General features: G+C 38.3%; 1 protein-coding gene and 1 non-coding gene across 3 annotated transcripts in view; both read left to right on the forward strand.

The window, feature by feature from the left end:
- The window catches only part of LRMDA (leucine rich melanocyte differentiation associated), a 721100-nt gene that overhangs the window by 533483 nt on the left and 162575 nt on the right, over positions 1–25042 (forward strand). The gene's annotated exons all lie outside the window — the stretch shown is intronic.
- On the forward strand, positions 19528–19633 carry LOC115286135. Its single transcript, XR_003905892.1, has one exon. It is a non-coding gene; the product is annotated as a U6 spliceosomal RNA (small nuclear RNA).

Genomic DNA, 25042 nt, shown 5'->3' on the forward strand with positions numbered 1-25042 from the left:
TCCTATGATACGGATATTGTTCTGTTTGATTGTATCACTCAGCTTTCTGATTCTCCTTTTCATGCTCCTATATCAATTTCTCTCTCTTCTTCTTGGCTTCTTCCTTTGCTATAACTGTGTCTTCTAATTTACTTATTCTCATCTCTGATTCTTCAATCCATGCATTGGCAGCCTCCATCTTCTTATTCACCTCATTTATAGCCTTTTCTAACTTGTCACAGCTATTTTGAAGGTTTGTATTCTTTGTATCAATATCTTCTCTGACAGCTTCTATGCTTTTTTCAAGCCCAGCGATTAATTTTATGATAATCATTCTAAATTCTTGTTCAGTTATGTTGTTTGTGTCTGTTTTGAGCAGTTCTGTAGCTGTGATTTTTTCCTGGAATCATTTTAGAGGAGAGTTCTTTTGTTTCATCATTTTGGCTAGCTTTCTGTCTCTTATCAGTTTTAAAAGCTCTTTCTGCATTGTGCACCTGTTCGTATGGCTCTATTAAAGGAGGCTCTTTGAACTGTCCAGGGCCTGTCGTTTCAGGAGATGTTCTTTTAATGGTGTCTCTCGGTTTCTCTTGTTGTGCTTGTAATTAATATACTTCCTTACTCAGTGATATTTGAGACTTTCCACTATGTGTGCTTAGGCCTGTTTTTTGAGGTAGCCCTGAAAAGGAAAACAGGCAAACATACAGGGAACACAAGCACATAAATGCACTGACAGATCCTGTAAAGAAGCAAACCACATGGGAAAGGAAAAAAAGGGAGCAGGAAAGAAAAGAGAGGACAGGAAAGGAGAAAGAAAGAAGAAAAAAAAACCCAGGGGCACAGAGATAACCTGAGATGAAGGACAGTCTGAGAGCCTAAAACCTGAGGAGGATAAAGATAAGAATGAGAGAAGTGAAAAATAGCTGGATGGTAAGGGTTGATCGAATCACAGCAGTGTTAAATGTTGGTCTTTCCCAACTCCAGGGGGCAAAGGGAGAGAAGGATGAAATAGGAAAAGAGAAAAGAGAAAACAAGGGGAAAAACTGTGGAAACTTAGAAATTAAAAATAATTAGGATAGAAAAAATTGAAAAAAATTAAAAAATTAAAATTAAAATAAAAAATTAAAAAATAACAGGAAGAGAAGAATCCAGCTCTCCAGCACGATGGGCGTGGTTCCACCTAAGTGTGTTGGGTCTCCTGGGCCTGTTCTCTGAGGCCCCACCTTAGTGAATGCAGGAAGACGAATGGTGGCACCACAAGTCCCTCTCAGACCATGCGTTTCCAGCCACTGTCTTGAGTCCCTGTTACAGGTGGGTCAAATTGTTTCGGTTTTCTAAGGTCCTCTAGGCCTTCAAATCCCTTTAATATTTCCGCCACTGCCAAAGTAACCTCTGGCCGCCAAGTGGCTTTCGTCTTTTTGGTCGGGGCTGTGCAGGGGGACTGGGGAGCCAGCACTTCCCTGGCTCCACCTGAGGTCTGTGGGCTGACGGGCCCAGCGGATCACAAGGCGGCTGAGGGGATCGGATTTCTCTCCCTGTGCCCAGTGGCTGCGAAGTGAAATTTTGTCTCCCCCCAGCGCCATGGGCTAAGGTCTCCCTTCAGTCTCTCCTCTTCCCCTCAGCTCCGAACCTCCCTGGGAGCTGGTTGGCACCCAGCGTCTTGTGCTGCCCACTCGCGTGCAGCGTGGCCAGCTCGTGGGCAGCTCTCAAAGTTCTCTGCCAACCTGCCCGGCCATCCTATGCGCTCTTGGCCCTGCACGTGTTGTGCAGCCTGCGCACCCCTGCTCTCTGTGGCCCAGGACTAGGTTTCTGGGCACTCTCTTTCCAGCTCCACCTTGAGCTGTCACCCCTCCCTCAGTCTCTGGTCCCCATCTCACTCACAGTCATCCGTGGGGCTGATGTCAATAAGGGGTCAGTGAGCACACCGCTACTCCTGGAGATTAGAAAGTTGTGGCTTTTAAATCCTCTCAGTTTGATGTTTGCAGGGGTGCGGAGGTATCAGTGTTCCCTACTTCTCCGCCATCTTGCTGCTCTCCCCTCTGTTACATTCTTAAGAGGAACTGGGGCGCCTGGTGGCTCAGTCAGTTGAGTGCCTGACTTCAGCTTGGGTCATGATGTTGCAATCCCTGAGTTAGAACCCCTGTGCTGACAGCTCAGAGTTTGGAGCCTGTTTCAGATTCTGTGTCTACCTTTCTCTCCGCCCCTCCTTCACTCACGCTCTGTCTCTCTCTCTCAAAAATAAATAAACATTAAAAAAATTAAAAAGTAAAAAGAAAGAAACCTTGCACCTGAAAGGGTTTACCTTGGCCAAGCACTCCCAGCATTGTTCCAAAATATGTGTTTTTCCCCTGGGTGGGGACCTCAGGTCCTAAATTTTTTCCTATCTTTCTATTTTATCCTTCCTTTCCCTTTCATACCTGAACTTTACTAAAACCACCTTTTTTTGTACCAAAGATGTCTCAAGAACTCTTTCGTGGGCATTGGCTCCAAACCCCAACACTTCAAACCACATCACTCTGAGTATTAGGGATAAAGTGATGAATAAAGCAGACAAAGATCCTTGCCTTCAAAGAGCTTCCATTCTAGTGAGAGAAGGGATGGAGAGTTTAGATAAAAAAAAATAAAGCAGCATGGAGTATCATAAATACTCCATGAAGTGGGGAAAAGAGATGAGGGAATCTATGTTGGTAATTTGAGATCTGATAGCCAGAGAAGCCAGCACTGGGAAAGTGGCATTGGAGTACTGACTTGAAGGAAGTAGGAGGTGGAAACCTGAGAATGCCTGAGAGAAAAGTGACCGAGGTGGAGGAAGGAGCATGGAAGAGGCCCTGCGGTAGAAGCATGACTGAAATAAATCCAGGAGAGCTAGGAGATCAGTGCGGCTGGAGTCACCTCAGCAGGGGAGGAACGTGACCAAGGAAGCATAGAGGGAGTCCAAATAATATGAGAAGCCAGAGCTTATAGTATCTTATAGGCCATTTACTGTCCCTTAGGCAGGAAGCCATTTTAAGGCGTTAACTGAAATGATAGAAATGATATGATTCTACTTCCTATAGGGGAAAGTAAAAACCAAAACCAATAATTAACTGGAAAAGAAGATCAGAATCTATGTAGATTCTCTGCAAGACAGATAAAAGGTTTGAAGAGATTCATCACAGCTCAAAATCATTGTAAGAGGTTTAAAATGCAGGCCCAGCTTCAGAACTTTGCTAAATGCAGGGAACTATTGGGGAGCTTCGTAGCAGCCAACAAGTTAGACATCCCCAGAGGATGGTCACTTGGGTCAGCCTATCTGTGTGATGTGGCTTGAAGTGTTGGGGCTTGGAGCCCACAGCCAAGAAAGCATTCTTGAGACATCTTTGGTGCAAAAAGGTAGCTTTATTTAAGCACAAGGAACGGATCCGCGGGCAAAAAGAGCTGCACTGGGATTATGAGAAGTGGCTGATAAGCTAGGGCGATGGGGGAGGCAAAGGCAAGGGGAAGTTTCCAAAAGGCTTTCATAGGCACAGAAGACTCAGAGGATCCCCGAGGCCTAGCTAATGTCAAGCGAAGGTGGGTTTTCCCTCTAGCAAAGCATTAAAACAGTTCAGTTTCTGGAGGAATGTTAAACTCTCCCTGCCTCAAGTACAGTAAAACCTTGGATTATGAGTTACTTGTTCTGCAAGTGTCCGCAAGACGCATTTCTAATAAATTTAACGTGATAAATGAGGGATGTCTTGCAATATGAATCATATGTGATACTGAACATGACGTGATCATAACTGAGCCAATGGTTCTTGAAAATTCACTTTGTTGTACAAGTGCTTTGGGTTACAAGCTTGTTTCCAGAACAAATTATGCTTGCAAACCAAGGTGTTACTGTATTTGTCAACGGGCTTCAGTGATAAGGAAATTTAATTTTATCTACATTTCTTTCTGCTTTTGTTTCTCGCATTATGTATATCTGTCCCCATCCTTGGCAGACATCACTCAGCTGAGCTGAGCAATCAGATGGCAAGAGTTCATACAAATGTACTTGTCATAACAAATGAGGATGAACTGAATTAAAAGAGCACTCCCAGATTTGGCAGAAAAGGAAATATAAAATATAAACATAAAATACAAATATAAATATAAAATAAAATGCTTTTTAAAGAAATAAATACAATAAATGACATAGGAAGCTTGAAAAAATGCAGGAATTTGGGGAAAATGAAACAAAACTGGAATACATGTTAAATACGAAACCCAGTAATAATAATGTTAGTATCAGACAAAGTAAGGCTCAAGATGATAACTGAAATGATGAAGAGTAATATTTTCTGTAACTAAGAAGATAAAATAGGAAGCTATAAAAATCATGAAACTCAATACATCTAACAACGTGGCTTTGAAATACATAAAGCAAAACTTCTAAAAATACTTGACAAAAATACTTGATAAAGTCACAATCTCAGATGAAAACTTTAACATATTTCCCTTAGAAAATGACAGCTAACTGAACAGAAATTGCACAGCACATACGTTTTATTAAACAGAAAACAGAATGAACATTCTTTTGCAAGATATATAGAACAGTCCCAAAACAATCCACAAATTGACTCAAAGTATAATATGCCCAGTTCAAATTTATTGATCACAGCTCAGTAAAATTAGAAATCAGCTTCACAAAGGAAGACATCTTTGGGGAGTGAGGGGTGGGGAGGGGGGAGAAACAAGGTAAAGGAAAGAAAAAGCCTTACAGAATTAGAAATAAATGAAAATATTTAGGTTTATGGGGAAATATAAACATAAATTATTCTATAAAGTAAATGGAGTGACAGCACTATAGTACTATAGTATATTAAAAATTGTGGGATGTATGGGGCACCTGGGTGGCTCAGTCGGTTGAGCATCCGATTTCAGTTCAGGTCGTGATCTCACGGTTCGTGGGTTCAAGCCCCACATCAGGCTCTGGGCTGACAGCTACCTACCCTGGAGTCTGCTTTGGATTCTGTATTTCCCTCTCTCTCTGACCCTCCCCTGCTCACACTGTCTGTCTGTCTGTCTCTCTCTCTCTCAAAAATAAATTAAAAAAAAATAAAAATTGTGGGATATAGACTAAAATGTAATTAAATAATTTTTTTCCTTGAAAAATTGTTTAAATGGGCTTTGTTTCCAAAAATCCTAATTAAGCAACAACAAATCCAATGACATATGAAATGACTCAGACTAAAACTTAACAAAATAGAAACAGTATACAGTATACTTTATCAATAGTACCAACAGATAGTTTTATTTTTTTTTTAAACATGAACCTAGCAGATCTAAGAAAAAAATAGAGATGAACACATAACATTAGGAATGAGAAGATTGAACACTGGAGTTTTTATCAAATTTGAAAATCTAAATTAGGCAATCTTAAGGCAATGATAGTTACCAATATTGTCTCAAGAAGGAATATAAATTTAAATAGAAGAAAAGATTATAGAGGAAACTGAATAAATAGTCATATATCCCTCAAAGAAGAGAAACTTCCTACACTTTATTCCAGAAAATGAAAAACATTGAACATTACTCTTTTCATCTAATTCTGTAACTGACCCAAACAAGACAATGAACACCTACGAAAATTAAACTGTAGGTCAATGTCTTTTACAAACGTGAGTAAGAGAATCCTCTGTGAGAAATTAACAAGATTTAGGAATGTAGTAATAAAAAATACTACCTCATGACCAAGTATGATTTACCTCAAAATGGAAGAGTTAGTTTATTATTAGAACTTATCAGGGGGAAAAGAGGTGGTGGTGATGGTGGAGGGCACTTATGGGGAAGAGCACTGGGTGTTGTATGGAAAACAATTTGACAATAAAATACTATGAAAAAAAAGAACTTATCAGTAAACTTATCATATTGGCATTTTATGTCTTTTTTTAATTTTTTATTCTTTATTTGAGAGAGACAGTGCGAGCAGGGGAGGGTCAGAGAGAGAGGGAGACACAGAATCTGAAGCAGGCTCTAGGCTCTGAGCTGTCAGCACAGAGCCTGATGCGGGGCTCGAATCCACAAACTGTGAGATCATGACATGAGCCGAAGCCGGACGCTTAACCAACTGAGCCACCCAGATGCCCCTCATATTGGCATTTTAAAAAGAAAAAGAGAATATATGTGGTCATATTAATAAATGCAAAAAAAAATCTCATGAAATTTAGTAACTTTTCTGTTCTTATCTCTTAGCAAATAAGGAACGCATAGAAACTTCTCTAACTTTATTAAAATGTGTGCCAAATACCTACAGCAACCTGCATAGAGAAGAACAATGGGTTAAAAACATTCCCATTAAGTCCTTCAGTAAACAAGGAACGTGCATTCTACATTCCCCTGGAGATGCTAGCCTAAGCAATAAAATGTATAGCAAAGACAACAAAAACAAAAAAGAGCAATAAGGATTGTGGTAAATAGAAGATTATTTGTAGTCAGTATTATGATTTACATCAAGGATTAGCAAATATTTTTGGCAAAGGATCAGATGTCAAGTATTTTAGGCTTTGTGAGACCGAAGATAGCTGTCACAACTACTCAGCTCTCCCCGTATAAAATAGAGCACAACAGAACAAAGACCCATCATATTTGTAATAGAACAAAGTGGAAATGTGCTTAGTTCACATATTTAAAATACTTTCAGGGGCACCTGGGTGGTTCATTCAGTTAAGCAACCGGCTTCAGCTCAGATCATGATCTCACGGTTCGTGGGTTCAAGCCCCGAGTCGGGCTCTGTGCTGACAGCCCAGAGCCTGAAGCCCTCTTTGGATTCTCTGTCTCCCTTTCTCTCTGCCCCTTCCATACTCATTCTTTGTTTCTCTTTGTCTTTATAATAAATAAACATTAAAAAAAATACTTTCAGGTTGAATTATAAGGCAAATTTCAATTCTCTATGTTATATAAGAAAAAAGAAACGAATCCACTCATAAAAGTTTAAATAAAGGCATAGAACCAGAGGTTACAGGGGTTGCAGCAGGGGGTACAGTATAAATACCACAAAGTAGAATTTAAGAAAAACACCATTACATGAGACGAAGAAATCATATGATAGGACAGGACAATGTTTATTATGTTCAAAAATTCTATGGACCCGGAATTCTAACAGAAGACAGTGTGGATGACTTATATCTATTCTGTAATGTCTGGGGGCTCAATAGTAGACTAGAAGTCTAGGAACTGGAATCATCTGAGAATTGGTGTATTCATATGCTTCATGGTTGATGCTATCTATCAGCTGAGGACCTCACTTCTGTCCGTGTGGGAGTCCATGTGGTCTTCCTTTCTATGCATATTTGGGCTTCCTCAGAGCATAATGACTGAATTCAAAGGGCAAAATACTCTCAATAGAGAGTAAGAGCCAGGCAGAAGCCATATTACTTTTTATGACCTATATCTTAGAATCCATATAGCATTACTTTAACTACATTCTGTTTGTCAAGGCAGTCGCCAAAGTCCTGCTCAGGTTTAAGGGAAGGGAAAATCGGTTCTGCCTCTTGCTGGGGAGTGGCAAAGTTCTAGAAGAGCATGTGAGATCAGAAATACTGCTTTGATCATTTTTGGAGAGTATAGTCTTCCTCAATAATATAGTGGATCACAAATTTTAATAAATCTCAGGAAGCAGAAGAAGTATAAAAACTCTGAGGTCACCAGGCAATGAAACCAACAATTGATAATAAAATCACACAGAAAAAAGCCTTTCCACTCAAACCTTTTAATATTCTTAAAAACAAGTCAACAATAACATACAAACTCAAATTGTAGAATAGCCAAAGAAATATGAGATAATAAAGCCATTACCTGTCAGAACCTATGAAATAGATCTGGGGCCATTCTGAGAAGAAAACAGAACATGTATTTAAGTACATATATTAAAAGCAAAAGAATACAAAAGATAGATGAAGCATCTGACTTAAAAAACACTCAGTTAAGTAAACCAAAAGAAAGCAGAAGGGATTAATTATTAAGACTAAAAACAGATATAAATAAATTATGAAACAAAGAATATAATAAATAATTCAGCAACTGGTTTTTAAAAACATATATTAAGGAAAATTAAAGAAAATACAAAACATAAGATGCAAAGTGACAGAAGAGAAAATTAAAAGAATTGTAAGAACAAACAAAATTGAATTTTGTACAAATATTTGAAAATCTAAATCAAGTGGATAATTTTCTAAGAAAATGAAATTTTCCTAAACTGACTCCAGAAGAGATGGAAAATTGAAACATTGATTTCCATAGGAAAATAAAGAAAGTGCATAAAGACCTCTCACAATCCCACACAAAACTATCAACTCCAGGTGGTTTTACAGGAAAATTTTTCCAAACTTTAGAATAGAAGGTGATTAGGTAAAAGACGATTCTGATAAATGTTTGGTAACGGGATCTGTGCACATGATGATGATGATGATAAAAAATAATGATCTGTAGTGTTTGGTTTAATTTCTTTGGTATTAATGTAATTAAAAATTAATTTAATTTTTTGGTATAAATATTCCCACCATGACTGATTCCAAGCTCTTTACAAAACATCACTGAGTGTGGAGTAGGGAAGAGATGTGCACAACTGGCTCTCGGGAGTTGGTCTAAGCTGCTTCCTACACACCACAGAGGTGATTCCATAGCCATTTAAACTGTTTGAGAGTATAGGTAAAGAAGTGCTTCTAAATTTTTCTTATGAAGTGCATGAAATATTTATAGAAAATTGACAATGATTACAGAGAACACAACTGTATACTTATCTCAGCTATGAACATACATATAAAAATCCTAAATAAAATAATTATAAACAACATCCAGCAGTGTAAATAGCAGAGCAAAACATCATGGCCTACTGAGATTTCTTCCAAGTATCCAATGACATTTTAATATTAAAATATCCGTTTATTTTATTTTTGAATAGATCTAAAGATGAAAGCCATAATTTCATAGATGCAGAAAGAACTTTGCCAAATTCAATAACCATTCTTGGTGAAAGCATATAAAAATATAGATGTATATTTCCTTAGTGTGATAAAACACATCATCTTAGTCTGCAAGCCAATGTCAAACTTAATGGGAAAACTTAAGAAGTAGTTTTTTAATGTAAGGACAAGATAAGGTATCTGTTACCACCACTATTATTTAATGTTCTACTGGAAATACTAACCAATGTGATTAGACAGGAGAAAGAAACAATAGGCATTAAAATGGAAAGCATATGGTAAAACTGCCTTGCTTACAGTTGACTTTATTTGATTTGACAGTTGGAAACTCAAGAGAACTAACCGAAAGACTAATAAGAGAATGAAAGTGATGAAGTAAAGCATAAAGTTAATGTACAATCACTAGTCTTTTAATAGTAGAACAAAAACCAGTTGGAGAGTATTTTGAATGAAAGACACCATTTACAGAAGCAACATAAAAGATGTTAAGTTGAGAATATTATGATCCTACATTAACAAAAACATACAATATCTTAATGAAGAAAATGTTAAAACCTTCTAAAGGACACACAAGAATATTTAAGGATATGGATAGACCTACTATATCATGTTCTATGAATACTCAAGACCATAAATATGTCAATGTGGTTGCTTTTGTTGTTAAAATATAAACTCATTATAAAACTATATGACTATCAGGGATTTTTTTTTAAATTTTTAAACTAGAAAAATCGAACCTGAAGTTCACATAGAAAACTAAACACAAATAATAGCTGGGATCATTGTGGAAAAGAATTATAACTAGGAGAAATTGGCTCTATTGGAAATCAAATATATTATAAAGCCTCAATAATTAAAACAATATGGTACTGGCACAGGGATCACTAAACAGACTAATGGAATAGAATAAGGAATCAAGAACTCAATTATATGTGGGGATTTAGTGCTTGATAAAGTGGTACATCAGCATGGTAGGGAAGAGATGGATTATTCAATATATGTTCTTGGGGCAAATGTGTAGCTATTTGGAAAAAAAATTGGATTCATATCTCATGCCTTAGACTTGGATAGATTATTAAAATTTTAAATAGAAAAGAAGAAGAAACCATGAAAGACTCACTGTGACAGCTGTAATTTTAAAAAGTAAAAATTGAAAAATGTAACCTATTAAAAATACTCTTGATTTTTTTTTACAAAACTTTTTACATAGGAAGGAAAAGACTGTAAGCAAAATCAAAAGGTAGTGAACGTGAAAAATATTTGGAAGTCTTATCACAAATGATGATAGATTGTGTGTATTTCTGACATATGAAAGCTGCATAGAAATCAGTAATAAAATGATTAACTAACATAAAAATAGATCAGCAATTGTACTCCTAGAAATGCTTGCATATGTAAAATGACATACACACACACATATATGTATATATATATGTATATATATATAATAGTGTTTATTATAGAGTAGAGTACTAACTAAACACTAAATAGCCAAAGAGCTATCAATTGAGAAATCATTAAATTATGGTACATTCAATATGTAAAATATTGTGTAACTCTGTCAAAAGAATTAGGAAACTTCTTACATACTTAATATGTGAGTCTATGCAGTATATATCATTAAGGGAAAAAGCAAAATTCAGAACAATACATATAGTATTCTGCTATGTATGTATAAGAATTTATATTTTAAATAAACTCTCCAAGATGGATGATAATAGTGCCTACCTATGGATGATGAGAACTAGGTACATGAGAAGACTAGGGTGGGAGAAAGACAGTTCATGATACTTGTGTTTACTTTAAATTTTTGAACCATAATTCAGAATAAATTGGATTTTTTTAAAAGGCTGAAATAAAATTCATATAGCTTATAACTTAACAATTATACATGTCCAAATGATAGTATACAGAATGATGTTCATTGCAATGTTTTTCTTGTAGGAAAAAAGAATGAAAAGAAGGGTGCCTGGGTGGCTCAGTCAGTGGGCATCTGACTTGACTCAGGCCATGATTGTATGGTTCGTGGGTTCGAGCCCCATGTCGGGCTCTGTGCTGGTGGTTCAGAGCCTGGAGCCTGCTTCCTATTCTGTGTCTACCTCTTTCTGCCCTTCTTCCACTTGTGGTTTCCCTCTCTCTCTCTCTCTCTCTCTCTCTCTCTCTCTCAAGTGAATAAACCTTAAAAAATTTTTTAAAAAAAGAATGAAAAGAGAAATTATATACCCATCAGGAAAGGAATGGTTAAAATGATATCGAATGCTATAGAGCAATTTCTTAAATATTAAGGTAAATTAAAAATAAGGTAAGGTTAATAAGATAGTAACACAGAATAACATCAGGACATATTTTTGGGCAAACAACATTCACATATAAAACAATTGTTCACTATGTATTTATGTATTTAAAAGCACAAAAATTTCTTGCATGCACACACACAGAAACATGTATATGGGTACAAATGCATAGAAACAATTTTGGAAAGATGGACATAAAACCCCTAAAATGGTTAGTTTCAGGAAATACCCAGGGTGATGTGACAAAGATTAGAAGGAGGGTCAAAAGGATTAGCTTTCTCAATTTCTGAATTTTTATTAAAATATGCTTGTATTTTAGTTATGAAATATTAGTAAAAATAATAAAAACCCAAAGAGGGTAGGAGCTTCGGGTGATTTGGAACCATCCAGGAGGCTTTGAAACTTTATTTTCCCAAGAGCCATGATAAAGAAATAATAGTTTGTTTGAAAATGTTCCTTTGTATCTTCAAATTCAAACAATCCAATGCTAAGAATCCACAGCAGACTGTATACTCTGTCAGCATTGCAGGATGGGGTATTCATATGAATCAAATATTCTGGTAAATAGAAAAAAGTAAAGAGGTACATGCATATATTGCATTGCTCACTGATGTACTGAAAATGGGAAGGAAGACGTTGGCATTAATAATAGCTACTATTTATTGAGTGATTTCTTTAGAGCCAGGCGCTGTGCTGGTATTTTACATATGTTTGTGGTCTCATTTAATCTTGGAAATATCTCCTGAAGCTGGATATTATCCCCATTTTATATATGAGGAAATTGAAGCTTAGAGAGATAGTATGTAGTCTACCCAAGGTCCCAGGGCTAATAAGTATCCTTTGTGAGGTTCAAAACCAGGTCTAACGCTGAGGTCTGTGTTCTTCCCTCCGTTCCATGTTGCCCCCCAATAAAATATACTTAGCAACGGAACTACACTGAATGAATTTTAATTTTTTCTGGTAATGCAAGAGAGCACTCTGGCTTTTTCAGTATTTCAGGAATCCTGTTAAGAGCATCAATTATCAGAGCACTAGTGAAGCATGAAAATGGTTAATTGGAGATGTCCGTTGAAAGAAAGCAGACGAATTTACAAAATTTAGTGCTTTTATTACAAATAATTAAAGGTATAGCAAAATCACTGGTGTGATTTTTGCCTAGCCCCTTTGTTATTAATTGTTCTGCATGTTCTGAAGGCCTTCGGCCCCTATATACTGATTTCAAATATTCTGTCTTTATCTGCACCTAAACCATACCTTGTGTGTCTGTTCATAGACCTACAGATACTGTTTAGCTATGTGATGCAATTCCCCCCTATTGGAACCTCATAGCAAAAGATCTGATCTCTGTAACCTGAATTTCCATAAGCAGAGTTTAGGTACACTGCACCAATGGCTTCATAGACAACCCCTTTGGTTATAGATTATAAATGTCATTTAGAGAAAGCACAAGATGGCTCCTGAGTGTCTAGTAAACTTCAACAACCACCTGAGAGATACCTCCGTGTGACTGCATAAAAGGGAAATAAAGAATGGCAAATAACCCATTGACTATGCACTTTCTCACCCGCTGAGAGCAAAACGCAATCCAATGCAATTTTAGTACTTACATGCCTCTGGGGAAAATAGACCCCTAAAAATCACTGAGTGCAGCACTGGAAAAATTTCTTAAATTTGTGCTATGCTTGGTGTTATAAAACCCAAGGAAGCTTAAGCTTTCTCCTTGAGTAAAATGGACTGGTAATTTTGTTTTGTTATATTATCCACCAAGCATAATGATAATGGGTCACATGCAATTTAGGAAAAAATTAAGTTTAATAAGAAAAGTCTCTAATAAATACTAACAGCATTGTATTGGTATTGTCGTTGGTCTAACCCTTCTATTAACATTTGTTTTTTACATATTAAATGATCTGTAATATGTTGAAAATGAAGAGGGTAGTAAAATTTAAAAAAAAATATTCTTATATACATTGTACAAATGTTTACGTACCTTTTCCCTCAGGCAGGTGCTAAGCGGTATGGTATATACAATGAAGTAGTGCTAAGTTATAACAGGAGATTCTTATTTTTTATATGCTGAGCAGGGAAGTTGCTCACTATAGGGGGTAGACCCTATCATTAACCAGGAATACAACCAATTCAATGAAACAGAGATTGAAGATCAGAATTCAGCCCTAAGTAAACAACAACAACAACAACAACAATAACAACAACAAAAACCTCTCAAATCAGGTTTCTTCTAGGCCACTAAAGGAGGGTGGAGAAACTTAGGGAATCTCTCATATCCAAGCAAAGGGGTAGGGGAATTTTATGCAGTGTTAGCTACCCATCACAGACAGTGTGGTAGAGTGGGATAGAACTAAGAGAGTATGATATTCACGAAGCTTTGATTAGCGTACGTAAGAATTTCCCAGGGAACATCCATCAGGCAAAGATGCTTGAGCACCTAGTTCCAAGGATTCTGATTCAGTGAGTCTGGGATGCGTCTCTGGCATCTGTTATTTTTAATGAGCTATTCATTCCGATGCTTCCTCCACCTACAGCACTTTGAGGACCAGTACATTAAATGATATTGACAAAGAACCTCTTTTCCCAAGTCCTTTCTGCCCTCCTCTTTAAAAAAAATTTACATTTGAAGTGGAGATGACAGAAAGTCAAACAAGTAAACAAGGTAAAGTGTTACAAGTGCTGTGAAACTTGGGGGAACCAAGGACTGGGTCCTTGGGTGAAGGGTTGCCTAAGTTGATGTAAGGCTGGAACAGAAGCCTGGCCTTGGGTGTAGAGAAATGGACTTCACGGGACTGGTGTGGAGAAGATTGCATACTTGGGTGGTATTCACCAACTGGTCATAAATGGTAAAAGAGAGGGAAGAGTGTGGGATGACAGGTATGAGGAATGGCATCTGGGGAGGAACAGATTGGAGGAGGCGTGTTCAATATGAGGTTCTTTGCTTACAAGTAGAGATGCTCTAAGTCATACGTCAGTAAACTTTTACTGTAAAGGGCCAGACAGTAAGTATTTTAGGCTCTGCAGGCCAGGTGGTCTTTGTTGTGACTACTTAACTCTCTAATTGTAGCTTGAAAGTATTCATAGGTAATACATAAGCAAATAAGCATGGCTATGTTCCTATAAAAAATTACTACAAAAGCAGACAGTGGGCCAGATTTGGCCTTTGGGCTCTGACTTACTAGTTCTGCTGGAAATAATAAGTGTGATGGCAAATAGAGAAATAGGTGTATTAATTCTTACATGTCTGTGGTCTCTTTCCATGTAGCCATGGAATCAAACCTACTCTATATAAACACTGCATATTGTGAACGAAGAATTTCTTTCCAATTGCTCATGATTATAAAAAAAAATATGGAAGTGTAAATTAAAACCCCTACATACATTTTGTATTACTGGTTTAGCAAAATTTTAAAATCTGGCTGTACCAAGTGCTGGCAAAGCTGTAGAGCAACAGAAACCAAAAGCTATTTTGGTGGAAGCATGAGTTAGCATATCTACTGTGCAAAAAAATTGTCATTGTCTCATGAATTTGAATATATACAGACCCTAAGATTTGGCAGTTCTTTTCCTAGCAGAGTAACCCAGGAGAATTTATTGTACATATTTAGATCAATTTGAACTACAGTCACGCCATTGTCTGTAATTGCAAAACAAAAGAACACAAATAGACCAAAAAATTAAAAATAGTCCAGCTAGTTTTTTTAGTAAGTTGGGTAATATTCAGCATAACTTGAATCTATAAAATGGGGAGAAAAGAAACTCCCTGAATAAGATCATTTATATAAAGTTCAAAAATGTCTATTAAAACACTATTTTAAAAAGGTCTTTTCATAGGTGGCAAAATCAGGAAGAAAACCATGTAATGAAAAACTCAAAGTTCAGGGTTGCATTTACCACTGGTGGTAAGTGGAGGCAAATAAATCTAATCTGAGAGGAAGAACTGAAGAGATTTGTTTATTTGTAAATAAACAAATGGTGACGGGTACATAGATATTTAAAAAGCTTTTTTTCTCAATGCTTTCATGTGTTATATCTATTCCTTTGTAATGAAGCAAGCATTGCATGATAATGAAAAGCAAGATAAAACCAAAATTGTACTGAATTACCAATTTTATATTTTCAAGATATACTTATTCTTCTCTAAAAAAGAAAGGTTAATGTTGGGGACTGCTTACCTGACTCAGTTTCTTTGCTAGTCAGGTCACGTTTCCTAATGCTTAAGGGCTAGCTGACTTCCAGTGTTTCATCTGGGCAGAATGGGACAGTGGGGATTGGGAACAGCACAGAGGAGGGAGGAGGCTCTGCAGGCAGGCTGATATAGCTGGTGTAGGGTCATTTGAGTTTCCCAACATAAAGAAGAACAAGCAATGTCTTTGGCCGTAGAACAGAGTGTGGTTAAATTTCTCCCTGCCTCCCTAGCATTCAGCAAGTGATTCCTTGTCTTTGTATATCCCAGTCATCTGGGCTTACAGGGACACTGTATAGTGGTTTTGTGGAGAAGAAGCTATTGCTACCTAATTTTTAATTTCTTGAAAATCATTTTGTAGTATCATGATTACACGACTTGGAAGAAGATAAACTCTCTGTCCATTCTGAGTATAAATGGGCACTTGAGATGAAACCATCTAGTTAATTTCCTCTTGTTGCTGGAGTAGAATCTGAATCCAAACCACAGCACCACCTCGCCCCTAAATCTCTATTAAAAACCACCTTGGGTAGTCTGGCAATGCTTTATTTAAAGTCAGCAGAGAATTATAAAGTCAAAAGTGAAAAATGGCACAACAAGAAAGAATCATAAAAAAATACTAGATCAGTTAAATGTAGTCAAAGGCAATTTAGTGTGTTCTGGCAGCAGTCCTTATTGATGCAAAGAATGTGATGTGTCAGGGGTCGGCAAGAGCATGTAGGAAATGCAGAACGAAGGATGCAATTCCAAGCTCAATGCTGGAGCAGCCACATGAGGCTGTGAAGGATGCCTCACTGTCTTGCTTTTTCACCAGGATTTTCAGGGAGAATATTCTAATTCTCCCAGTCTGAACTTTTAAAAATTAGGTGTTTTTTTTTTTTTTTCTTTGATGGAAATAAGCTAACCTAGAGACTTTGTAGATTGGGTCAGACCTGGAAGGTATAGCTATCTCTCACCAGTACTTTTTAGTATCTGAGTATTCTTGTCTCTTAGGGGTCCCCACACAGGTCTGCCTTTTCATTGGATCTACATTCCAAGTTCTGATCATTTCTGTCTCATCGTTTCAGCTGCTTTACTTAGTATTAGCTAATCAGATTAGTAATAACCATAGCTGTGATTATCAAGTGACTACCACATTCTAGGCACTGTGTTGGGTCCTACATATGCATTATCTCACCAATTCTCACAAAAACTTTAGAAGATAAATCTTTGTATCATAGTGATTTTACAGATGAGGACAACTAAGGTTCAAAGACTCTAAAATCATTTGAGGTTACACATTGAGTAGCAGAAACAGGACTCACCAAGCCTGATGCCTAAGAGGATGTTATGCTAGAAGGGTTGCTTTTCTTATCTCAACAGCAGTTTGGGTGGGGACTAAAACCTCTAGAGAGCACAGTTGCAGTATTGGATCTTATAGGATAGTATGAAGAACTTAAGTCTGAGACCTGTGTTTGAATCTTGGATTTGCCACTTAACTGGCTTTTCAACCTTGCAAGTTACTTGACTATTCTATCTCTGTAAATTGGGCCTACCAGTGACACCTATCTTAGTTGTGTTGTTGTGAGGATCATATGAATTGATATAAGTGAGGTATTTCAGGGAGTTCCTGGCCCATGGTAAGTGCTTATATACGTGTTATTGCTGGTGTTGCTCCTGCTTCTATTATTATTATTATCCATGTTGATACTATTATTGTTTTTGATGTTTCTGGAGACAGGATGCCTTCCCTGAAAAAGTACTTGTGTGGGGTCTGCTATGTGTGAGGCCATATCCACTTTTGGTCCATCTATTTGTCATAAAAGAAGATGAGGCAGACATGATCACAACTTGGAAATGAGGAAACCAGATTCCTTGGGTACTTCCACTTGCAAAATGAAGTTCTAGGGTACCTCTTTCCCATCTATAAGTTCACTTGTAGGAGAAAAAGAAGAAGGTTTGGAGACTTCCTTAGGTTCTGGTAGGTCTTGTCAGAGTCTTGGTTGTAGATTCAGGAGGAATGATTGGTTTGATGTAAATGCTTTAGAGAGTCTGAAAGAGATTAGAGAAACCTATTCCAAAGGATAAAGGCAGGACAGGAGGGAACCATTAATCTTACGGACATTCAATTCCCTAAGAACTTTTTTGGGGAATGACCAGAAACAAGCCAGGCCATATGCTGTCCATTTGCTATCCTCTGAGCTATGGACTTTTTTTTTCTTCGACAGATCGAGGCCAATGCCATTGCCTCATTTGAGATGGTTCTTAAACTTGAAAAGGAACTGAAAGGTTGAGACATGCATGCAGAGTCAACACAGATGATTTGATGAAAGTAGTCCTGTCAAACACCAGGGCTCTCCCAACTGTCAAAAACAGTTGACATGTTCAAAGCTTCCCAGACTGGCTTGCATTTTAGGAAATGTGCACAATCAGGGAAGACATAGTTATGCTGTGGAGAGTTCTGAGATGTGGAGAGAACAAGTTAATTGTTCAGCCTCAACTGAGACCTTTCACTCAAGCCATTAATCACAGTGCACAGCCTAGGCTGCTGTCCCGCTCCAGATGAAGGCTCATTCCAGGTGCTGGCCATTTGCGTTTTCCTCCAACTGGGCTGATTTATGAACCCAGAGATGTTTCCTGGTTTTTCCAAATTCTTTCCCATTACTTTGTAATAAAAGGGACATGTGATTTCTGGTTTTTTGCAGATCCTCAGTTTTAACATCTCTAATACCAAAGATTTTTTCAATTAGTTTGCGGCCTGCTTTCTGTGATCTGGAGGGTAGAAATGCTGTTCTGTGTTCTGAGTATCAGAGTTAAGACTTTAGAGACTCTCTTATTTCTTTCCCCTTTGGCTGGAGTTGACAATGCTAAAGTACTGCATGAGTCTTTGTGCCCACATTCAACATCTTGATGCAAATTAAGGCTTATTAACATTAGTGACAGCAACTCACCACAGGTGTTAGAGTTATCCTCATCCCACTCCAGTACCTATGGTTCGGGGAATAATATCAGGAGCCTTCCGCATTTGGGCCAGGTCTCCAGTGACAGTGTAAGCCAATATTGAAGACTTCACAAGAGAATCTGAGTGTCCGAGAAGGACAGTATAATATTGAGGCTGTACTGGATGCTGCCGAGTGTTACATGTTTGAAAGGTAAGCCTGATCTTAGCTGATAAGGGGCAACAGATCCCTTGGGAGTTTTCTCAAGTGGCTGAAATGTGTTACAGAAAAGTAATTGGAAATTGATATTTGACATGTCTCTTGGTTACTTTTTATACCTGATAACACCAAAGGGTTTGGCCAGGAGTCACTAGTGACTAATATGTGAAATTCTGCAGTCCATTGCTGAAATGCAATCTTTTCTTTGTTGAAAGTAAGCAGCTGCTTTCTGAGCCTCTGCTTCCTAACTAGCACTTCAAGTGTAGAGACCCATGGGCTTAATTTGGGTGAAATGAGTGGTGAATACAGCCTTTTGATAATTCTCTGAAACAAAAATCATCACTGACAATGGAATGCTGTCCTTAAAATGCAACTCAATTTAACAAGTTCTTATTCAGAGCCTGCCACAGGCTCTATATTGTGTTGTGTGCTGTGGGACATACAAAACAAATGTCAAACATGACCTTTGCCCTTGAAGAACGTACAGGCTCTTAGGAAGGATGATGTGTTTATGAAACACATTTTACATGGCAAGATAAGATATCATGTATGTGCCAAAGTGAGTGGAACCTGGAATAAGTATAACAGGAATCAGAAAAAAAGAGAGTAGGGGAGTCTGGGGTTGTCAGGGAAGCTTTATGGATGAGGTGGGACAAAGACACCAATATCTCAAACCCAGAGCTCTACCTTAAAGAAAGAACAAGGAGCACAGTATCAGATTACTTAAAGATTATGGAGTCTCCCTTAAATGGAAGTAAATTGTTCAATATGAGAATGGATTAATTTAATTCAGTAAATATTTATTGAGTACTTCTGTACTCAGTTGCCAACAACTGTACCCAGTGAGGTAGGGGAAGAATAATCCATACAAAAAAACATGTCTCGGTATTCTCAGGTGCTACTCTCTCTTAACATAGATATTTAAAGTGATTGCTGCTCTGTGTGATTCCAAAACCTGTGATTTTTACCACTTATCATTCTGTCTCTCAAATAGACCTCATGCTTGCTTCAGCAGCACCATATCCTAAAATAGGAATGATACAGGGAAGACTAGCATGGCTCCTGTACAAGGATAGCATGCAAATTTATGAAACATTCTATTTTTAAAAACATAGACCTTCTTCTTATCCATGATATCTTTGGGTTGAGAAGCTTAGTGAACTTTTTGTGTAGAGGGAAGAGTGACATGTCCAACATCTTAATTTATATGCAGTATAAACAGTCTCATGGATGCTTGTTGTGAAAGGAAGACACACTGAGTTAGTGGAAAATGTAGTCCCAGATTGTTAGGTTAGGGAGCATTTGGAATAGCATTTGAAAAGTCTACTCCTGGCTCAAACTCAGGGCCATAAGCAGAACCCCAGCTCCCTGAATATCAAGTTTTTCTTGGAATTTCCATTATTGCCCTTGACAGCTACTGTGGAAACCCAATTAGAAGGGTCTTCCATCAGTAGAGTTTGAGACAGTTTTGCACTGGCTGTTTGGCATTTGTGAAGTTTGAAATCGGCACCACCCAGATAGATATATTGGTTAAGTCACTAAAAACTCTATCTCTATTCTTCCTTGCAAACAGAGGAAATCAATTTTTTGATCATCTCTTAAGGTACAGGTGTAACTTGGCAACTGTAAATTGTTCTAGAAAGAAAAACAGTCAGGATGATAATAGTGGGGGCATTGGTGATTATCATGGACATGGTAGTCATTATTCTAAGTATCCACATAACTCTTAAGTAATACAACCACAGAACACTAGTAAACCCTGGAAAGAATCTAAGATATCAAGCACTGAGGGGCAGAGGTGTCAGAGTTTATTTAGCTAAGCAATACCAGAAAAGGACTAGAAAATCCTCCTTACTAGCTAGCAATCATTCTCATACCACAATGAGACCCCTGCTTGGTAACCCCTGCATATCAGCCACCCATGTGACTGCTTTTTGAAGCTAATTTAGGGTATCAACTTAAATGGAATTCTGAGAAAACTTAAAAAAATTTTTTTTGGTCTGGGGGGAGTAGTGGAAGGAAAAGCGAGAAGAAATTTGAAATCACTTTAGATTCCTGTCATTTTCCTTAGTATTTAATCATGCTCTTCAGTTGAAAGGCTCGTCCTGGCCTCCATGGGTAGGCATCTACACATGTGCTCACTCGTTCATCTATATGCATGTGTATATATTGATATGCATTCCTCTTCATCATCTGCAGGCATTTTACAAATAATGGCTTGTGTGTGTGTTTTATCATCTTATTTTTTAAATGAAAATGACAACTACAAAATTTTTTGCAGGAATAGTTCTTCAATACTAAAGAAATTCCAGCATGTAGGCTAGGGTCATCTTTGGGTTACAAAATTCCACAGAGGAGTTGGCATGGGGAGAGTATAGGCACTGTGGCTTTGGAATTTTTGCCTTTCCATTTGGGGGCAGACAAGCAAAGTTGGTAACAAAGAAGTTGAGTTAGTGGAGAACTAATGTAGTAAAGAGTGAAATAGAAGAAAGGTAGAACAAGGTTAGAGTGCAAGCAACAAAGTTAGTGTAGATAGAGGCAAGAGGAGGTATGAATATGCTCCACCCCGCTCCCAAACTTTTTCTCCTCTCTGAGTTATTACTTCGGCTCAGGATGGGGCTGAGATTATAAAAGGAGTTTGGGCTTTTAAGTTGTAACTTTTGTTGTTGATGAAGCTGTTTTGGAAGCTTTCTTCTTGAATAGAGCCGGGGGGATTTTAGGATCAGGTGGAGCTCAGAAGAGAAGAGAGACCATTTTGAGGCTGATTCAGATTTTGGGTTTAAGGGTGAGAAAACACTACCAGATTTCCATAAATCAAGGAGGCAAGTCAGCAGAACCAAAATCTGGCTCAGGCTCCACTCATCAAGCTATGTGTCAGTAGATGCGTCCACCCAGCAGGGCATCTTTTTCTAATTCAACCAGAGCACTGTCCAGAAAAGCATAGTCCCCAGATATGGGAATTCTCAGTTTTGCTACAGGTTGTTCCCACTTATTCATGTACCTAGGGAAGGAACAGAGATTTAAAGCTGAAGTCCCTGAGAAAAGCACTTTTTAATGTACTTTTCTTGAGTAGCTGAACACAGACAGTAAAAAAAACCTGGTGGCTCATGGAGCAGACCAGCTGCAAAGATCACCTTCTCCAGCAGTCAGGGTAAGTTTAAAAGGGAAGTGACCAATAGAGTCTTGGATTTCATACTTTTAAGAATGGAGCCACAAAACTCAGGATGTAGATACCCAAATTTTCATATTCCCTAACCTCTAACTTCCTTTGGAAATGCTATGACCAAGCCTGGCTTTAGTGGTTCCTTCTTTCTTTGTTCATAAACTCTTTGTCATAGTTATTGTGCAGGTCCTTGTCCTTGGTGCTATATTGCCATGGTGGGGAGTGGGGCAGGGAGGCCTTTGGAAGAACCTCATAACTTTGAAGAGCTTAGAGGTCATTGTGAGACCAGGAACACAAGCATGATTGTATTAACTGAAGTGTGTACAAAGCCTATTTGACAACAGCTATGGGACATAGAAAAATCGGAGACCGCCATCACATATGGAGAGGTCTTCCCATCTTCACCTCAGTGGCTGTTTCTTCTTATTGAAGAATAAAAACAGTAAATGGCCTAAAGCTAGCTAAAAGCAAATCCCTTGACTTTATACATTTCATGACTTCAATACTTGGTGGTAATATTAGTAAAGGCCCTGGCAGTCCTCATAGGAGAAATGCCAGAAAAGAGGCAACTGAATGTTCATTCACTTGCTTTAAGTTCTTTTAGGAAAAAAACATGATTTATGAAAGAATGCAGAATTATAATTGTCAGCCAAGATGTCATTTTAACTTTAGGATGTTCAGAAACAAAGAGATATTATATCTTTTGTTCTCGGAGCACCACAGATGCCAAATTATGCACAGGGTTCCCTCTTGGCATCGAATGCTTTGGAGCCTAGAGGCAACTAGTGATTTCAGAAAGATGTTGCCTCTGGTGGTGTCCTCACCTGAATATCTCCCTGGAGCTATGGAAGGGAGCATGGCCCTCCTAGTTTCTCTGCATTCTGACAGAGCAAGCATTAGCAAGAGGGATAGAAATCTTAGAAACGGCTGGTGGCTTGAGGTAAACTGTTCCCAGCCTCACTCTAGGGAGCTTGACAAGAGTACCATTAGCGTACTGGAGAAATAATTCATTACTTTTGGTTTTGTCTGTACATCAACATATGCCAACCTATGCTCAATTCAAAACATGAATATTTGATTAATATAAGATCAGGCATCTGTAACAGAGAGCAATGGAATTTTGGGGACTGGAGTAAGACTCAAATGTCATTCATTCCAACCACAGCTGTCTGAATGCACATAGTAGGCATTGAAAATATTTGTAGATTAGGTTTTCTTTTATTTGAACAACTTAGTTGCTTGGTTTTGAGCCCAGATGTGTGGCATCTAGCCAGAGTTGTATGCTCTGCATGTGTCACCACACAGAGATGCTTTGTCAAAGGGTGGCATTCTTCCCATCCCCATGGTGAGGTCCCTTCTATCTCCTCTCTCAACCCATGCATACTGGCTGTAGGCCACAGAACACACTGCAGATGGCCCATGGAGCTGTTCTTTACACCTCCATTTTCCCAGTGTCACTGTGGTTGTATTTTATGACAGAGAACATTGGCATCTCCACTAACAGACCACAGCAGTGTTGGTGACAGGTACCTGAGCAGCCATTTACTCATCCATTCTATTGGTCATTGCAAAAGTGTTGAGTTAAAGGCCTGTTAGTTCACAGAACTGACCTGAAACCTGAGGAAGAAATATGAGAAAACCATGGGAAAGGGGGAGGAAGATTAAACTATGGGTGGGATATGCAACATTTATTAATTCCTAGAGAACAATGACAAGCCAGGGTAGTTATAAGAAAGGTCACTTCCTGATTGCATTAGTGCTGATGGCATGCACAAAAAAGGGGGAGGGGCACTATATGGTAGAGTGGATATACCATCTACAGGTCAGCATTTCAGATTTGCCTCATAATTCCAGCATTTAGCTTTAATCTAGGGCCTCAGTCCCCACTCTATAAAATAAAGTGAATGCCCCAAGAAATTCTTCAGTACTATCCTTCTGTGACATTTTGATCAGAATTTATGAAATCCTAATTTCCTCATCATTTAATGTCCCCAAATATCTAGAATTTATTTGCTTTTATAGTCAAGCAGACCTCTAATATTCTAAGGACACCAGGAATACAAAGTTGTGTAAGTATAAAAAAGTATAGACAGTGCCTTAACATCCTAGGAGGAAGACAGCAGCCTTTGAAGGGCTATGAAAGCCACTTTAGATAGATAGATAGATAGATAGATAGATAGATAGATAGATAGATAGATAGATATTTCTTATGGTTGGGAGTGGAGGTTTCATACAACGTGAAATAGTGGCAAGTTTTATCTTTCTTCCTAAAGCACGTTCTTGGCTCAATCATTGCTTTACACGATGTTGGTATGACAACTTTGTGAGCAACTACCAAATGACTGCTGCAGCTGTTGGTAAAAGTTGTTTCTCTTCAGCCCGTCCAAGAAATAGGGACTATATATTTGTGGGTGGTTGAGAAACTAGAGCTAGGATAACTAATCTGTAGTTGACCCAACAAGTAGTGGAGGTGGAAGTTAGAATCCTATCTGACTGAATTAGTTTCATGACCCAGGGAGTTTCTTATCTCTTCAGACCCTAATGGAGGTAGATAAGTGGGTTCCCTATATAAAAGGCAAAACTCAGAAGTCACTTAGAAACCTCTCACTTCTGCAAAGTAATTTATAGTTTACTGAACCATAAACCAGTTGGCACTTTTAGCCAGGTTGCTTTATCCCCACAATAATCTTGTGAGGTCATATTGTGTCCCTATGTTATAATAATCCTGGGAGATCAGGGTTATATCCTTACATGACAGATGGAAACTTGAAGTGTAAGCAGCTGGTGGGGGGTTCGCTGATTATGCCAGGACATTTTTGGTGGTGCTGTAAGAGCTCCCACCCTGAAGTTCCATGGTGCCCCATCTTCACAGCTGAACTTCACCAAGAATGGCTCTGGGTACTGCTTTTAAAATGAATAATCCAATGAAGAAATAGGCAGAAGACCGGAACAGACACCTCTCCAAAGAGGACATCCAGATGGCCAACAGACACATGAAACTATGCTCAGCGTCACTCATCATCAGGGAAATACAAATCAAAACCACACTGAGATACCACCTCACGCCGGTCAGAGTGGCTAAAATGAACAAATCAAGAGACTATAGATGCTGGCGAGGGTGTGGAGAGACGGGCACCCTCCTACACTGTTGGTGGGAATGTAAACCGGTGCAGCCACTTTAAAACAGTGTGGAGGTTCCTCAAAAAACTATCAGTAGAACTCCCTTATGACCCAGCAATAGCACTGCTGGGGATTTACCCAAGGGATACAGAAGTGCTGATGCATAGGAGCACATGTACCCCAATGTGCATAGTGGCACTTTCTACAATAGCCAAATCATGGAAAGAGTCTAA

The sequence above is a fragment of the Suricata suricatta genome, chromosome 2 (assembly GCF_006229205.1).
Source record: "Suricata suricatta isolate VVHF042 chromosome 2, meerkat_22Aug2017_6uvM2_HiC, whole genome shotgun sequence".
Classification (NCBI taxonomy): Eukaryota; Metazoa; Chordata; class Mammalia; order Carnivora; family Herpestidae; genus Suricata; species Suricata suricatta.